The sequence below is a fragment of the Suricata suricatta genome, chromosome X (genome assembly GCF_006229205.1).
Source record: "Suricata suricatta isolate VVHF042 chromosome X, meerkat_22Aug2017_6uvM2_HiC, whole genome shotgun sequence".
In the NCBI taxonomy this organism is placed as follows: Eukaryota; Metazoa; Chordata; class Mammalia; order Carnivora; family Herpestidae; genus Suricata; species Suricata suricatta.
Genome location: NC_043717.1, coordinates 82,201,169 through 82,205,926, shown reverse-complemented (window position 1 = coordinate 82,205,926; position 4,758 = coordinate 82,201,169). Strand labels below are relative to the sequence as shown.

Here is a 4,758-nt window from a genome sequence, read left to right as displayed (position 1 = left end):
CAGTGCTCTTCCCCTTAAGTGCCCTCCACCATCACCACCACCTCTTTTCCCCCCTCCCCCTTCCCCCTCAACCCTCAGTTCATTCTCAGCATTCAATAGTCTCTCAAGTTCTGCATCCCTCTCTCTCCCCAACTCTCTCTCCCTCCTCCGCTCCCCCTGGTTCTCCATTAGGTCTCTCTTGTTTTCCTGCTAGACCTATCAGTGCAAACATATGGTATCTGTCCTTCTCTGCCTGGCTTACTTCACTCAGCATGACACCCTCAAGGTCCATCCACTTTCCCACAAAGGGCCATATGTCATTCCCTCTCATTGCCATGTAGTACTCCATCGTGAATATATACCACATCTTCTTGATCCATTCGTCAGTTAAGTCTCTTTTGATTTAGAACAACATCCTTTTTCAGGACACGGGTTTTGTTTCCTGCTGTGTCCTCAATGCCTTTAATAGTTTTTGGTACGTGGTCGTAGCTCAATAGATGTTTGTTTACATAATTAATTTTTTTAAATATTTATGTATTTATTTTGAAAGACAGAGAGAGCAGGGGAGGGGCTGAGAGACAGAGAGACACAGAATACCAATGAGACTCTACACACTGTCAGCACAGAGCCCAATGTGGGGCTTGAACTCATGAACCGTGAGATCATGACCTGAGCCAAAATCAAGAGTCAGGCGCTTAACCAACTGAGTCACGCAGGCGCCCTAATAACTAACTAATAAATACAAAACTAAGGGGGGGGTTCACCCTAGAGCTTACCTCATCCATCCATCCATCACCCTTTATCTCCATTTTATAGATAACAAAAATCAGGACCAGAGAAGTGAAGTGACTTCCCAAGGTCACCCAGCAAGCATGTGGCAATTGCTTTCTGTTTCTCTGTGTACTCTATTAAACCCAGGGCCGTCAAACTTTTTCTGTGAAAGGCAGAAAATAGGCTTTATAATAAAATATAATGATAAAAATATAATCGCACAGTTTTGTAATACAGGTCTACTGATGAAAAAATGGAATCAAAGAAAAATATTTTGTTCAATGGTGGTTCAAAGTTAAGTGTTCCCTGTGATCAAACTGATTGTAAATGTTCATCTGATAAAATGTTGCTGGGCCCGCAGGCCATAGTTGGCCAAACTCCATCTTGTACTATGCTGCTGCTCTGTGATTTGGCTTCTTTCTTCCTTGTACATTTGAGGGCAAAGAACATCCTTTTTAATTCACAGTTAGCATTGGGTTCTGGCTTATTAAGGTTATATAGTACTTAAGTACCAATGAGGACAAGTCCTTACCCATTCCTTTAAAATGCATTATCTTGCCTTGCTTCTGTTACTCTAGTACCTGTTAGAAATGCCTGCCTTCTGTGGTTAAAATCGCCAGAAGGTAAGTTGCATTATGACCGTGGCTTTCATAATTAACCATGTGTTGAAATTAACATGGCTGACCAATTAAGAAATCAGTGCAGGGCGCCCAGGTGGCTCAGTCAGTGAAGTGTCCGACTTTGGCTCAGGGCATGATCTTGGGGTTCATGGGCTCAAGCCCCGCATCGGGCTCTGTGCTGACAGCTCAGAGCCTGGAGTCTGCTTCAGATTCTGTGTCTCCCTCTCTCTCTGCCCCTTACCCGCTCATGTTCTGTCTCTTTCTCTCAAAAATAAACAAACATTTAAGGAAAAAAATCAGTGCAAGTGAAGGTGGTGATGGGCCTATGTCAAGGCTATTTTTCCTGTCAAATAAAAACATGGTGTACTATATAAAGATATAGAAATAAATAGCCAAAGTTACAAGAATAGAAACTGGTTGCTTTGGGAGGAGTAGGAAATGGGGAGAAAAACTGGGGACTCTATTTTTTTAAAAAATAACAAATGAGGTACCTGGGTGGCTCAGTCCATTGAGCATCCAACTTCGGCTTAGGTCATGGTCTCAAGGTTTGTGGGTTCAAGCCCCACATCAGGGTCTCACGCACTCTCTCTCTCTCCAAATAAATAAATACTTAAAAAAAAATAAAAAATAACAAAGATTCCAGAACTATTTGATTTTTAAAAACTAAGTGCTTGTATAATGTTGGTAAAAATACAAGAAAGAAAACGAGAGGCACATTAAAGCCCCTTCTAGAAAAGGCTTCCTGAATACTTTCCTCCGTCCTCTCAACTTAGGTGTCCCTCTTCTCTGCTCCTCCCACCATCCTGTGCTGAATTCCATCAGAGCACGTGTGTCCTTTTGTCTCCCCCTTGGAGCCGGGAGCCCCTTGCATGGATAGCTATGTAGTCTTCATTCCAGCGACTTGATTTTATCATACTGGAAAAGCCAGTCACTAAAGTGACTATGTGAAACTAGTTACCCAAATTCCACTGGCCTCAACAAATTAACATCACAATAAGATGCCAAAAGAAAGACCAAAAACATAAACTGTTGGCTAGGAGATGGCAAAGCCGGAACCTTCCTAATTTACCTTACCTAATTTACCTTCCCAATGGCAACACTAAACGGTGCAGACGTTTTGGAAAAGAGTCTGGAAGTTCCTAAAACAGTTCAAACGTACAGTTGCCTCCGGGCCCAGAAATTCCACTTCTATCCCAGGGAACGAGCACACACAGTCCTTGCCTGCTCTACTGGACAGTCCGAGAATGAACTCAAGTTCACAAGGCAGCACGCTCAGTGTCAAGAAAGAGGCCGGCAAAGGGTGCTAAGTGAACACCAGCCAAGAGAGGGCAGTAAAATCCCGAGAATCGAAAACATGTCCACACAAATGTTCCCAATTATTGGATTACTCTTCATAACCAAAAAACGAAAGCAATCCAATTGTCCTCTGACAGTTAAATGGAGACAGAGTGTGGTACATCCGTACCATTGAGTATTATTCAGCTACAGAAAGGAATGACATGCTGGTAAAGTGTGACAACATAGATGGAACTGGGAAGCATCACGCCAGATGAAAGAGGCCTGTCCTCAAAGACCACACATTGTTTTTTTGTTGTTGTTGTTGTTGTTGTTGTTTAAATATTTCTTTTTTTAATGTTTTTTTTTTATTTATTTTTGAGAGAGAGAGACAACGCAAGCAGGGGAGGGTCAGAGAGAGAGGGAGACACAGAATCTGAAGCAGGCTCCAGGCTCTGGGCTGTCAGCACAGAGCCCGACGAGGGGCTCGAACCCACGAACCGTAAGATCATGACCTGAGCCGAAGCCAGACGCTTAACTGACTGAGCCACCCAGGCGCCCCTCAAAGACCACCCATTGTATGATTCCATTCATATGAACTATCCAGAAAAAGCAACTACGTAGAACAGCAAGAGGGATAAATGGTTGCTTAGGGCTAGAGGTCGAAGGGGAGATTAACTGCAAAAAGCTTTATGGGAATTTCCACCACGGGTGCGGGAGGGGGATGAAAATACTCTAAAATCAGAATGTGGTGATGGGTCCTGCAACTCTGCCAATTTACTAAAAATAATTGTATGCTTAAAATGAGTGAATTTCCTAGTGTGCAAAAAGCATAAGGCTCGGGGCGCCTGGGTGGCTCAGTCGGTTGAGTGACCGACTTCAGCTCAGGTCACAATCTTAGGGTTCATGGGTTCGAGTCCCGCATCAGGCTCTGTGCTGACAGCTCAGAGCCTGGAGCCTGCTTCGGATTCTGTGTCTCCCTCTCTCTCTGCCCCTGCCCTGCTCATGATCGGTCTCTCTCTGTCTCTCAAAAATAAATGAATGTTAAAAAAAAAAAAAACCTAAAAAACAAGCGTAAGGCTCTTTTTAAAACCCCTAGAACTATCACATTATTTCATCTCTCTCTAAATTAATTCCCCCCTCCCCACTATAAGACCTGGTAAGAATGGTGGTGAATGCAGCTTCGCAGGCATTTTTGTCGCTTGGGGCTGGGGGTTGTGCTCATAGAGACATCAAAGTCGGCAGCTGTGTGTGTGTGTGTCAAACTGTAAGACACCTTGAGGTGTCTGGCTGGATGTTGCAAGTGTGTAAGCCGCCGATCTGTAGCCCCTGCCGGCCTAAGCAGAAGGGTGCCTACGGCCCCCACTTCAAGTGAGAGATGCAGCCAGGCAAGAGACTCACTTTCGGCAACTCACAAGCCCTGTTCGCAATCAAGTGAAGGTTCCACCGGGGCATAACCGTGAAAATGTCAATTTGGGGTGCGCCTGGATGGCTCGGTCACTTAAGCGTCTGACTTCAGCTCAGGTCATGATCTCACAGTTCACAGGATCGAGCCCCGCGACGGGCTCTGTACTGACAGCTCAGAGCCTGAAGCCTGCTTCGGATTCTGTGTCTCCCCTTCTCTCTGACCATCCCCAGCTAGGACACTCAGGAAGGAAGGGAGGGAGGAAGGGAGGAAGGAAGAAAGGAAAAAGAAAATGTCGATTTGGGGGTGCGGGGCGGGGGTGATTTGGTCAGGGTTTATGGAGCAAGGAGGTCCCGCCAGAGGAGCCAAAAGATCCAAACTTCCCCCGCCCCCACCCCGCTGGGCGCACTCCCAGGGGATCCTCCAGGGGGACAGCGCGTCCCTCCCAAGGCCGGCAGGGAGGTGTGACGGGCTGTGACAGCACCTCTCCGAGCTAGGGGAAAGCCTGACACCGAGTCCTCCCCCCGCCGCTCCTTTGCCTTGCGGGAAGGGCCACCCCGGCCACAAAGCCGGAGCGAGGCGTCTCCTCCCTTGGGCTCCTGGTGCCCGGGAAACTCACGCGGCTGCTCGGCAGCGTCGCAGGGAGGTTACGGGTCAGGGAGCCCGGTCCGGAGTCGCCGTCGCCGCCGCAGCACCCCCGTGTGGCCC

General features: G+C 47.0%; 1 long non-coding RNA gene across 1 annotated transcript in view; it reads right to left on the bottom strand.

The window, feature by feature from the left end:
• Positions 1 to 4,758, bottom strand: part of LOC115283812 — a 6,728-nt gene extending 1,970 nt beyond the window's left edge. Inside the window, exon 1 of the long non-coding RNA XR_003905067.1 lies at positions 4,670 to 4,758. This is a non-coding gene — a long non-coding RNA (uncharacterized LOC115283812). The remainder of the gene's footprint in view (positions 1 to 4,669) is intronic.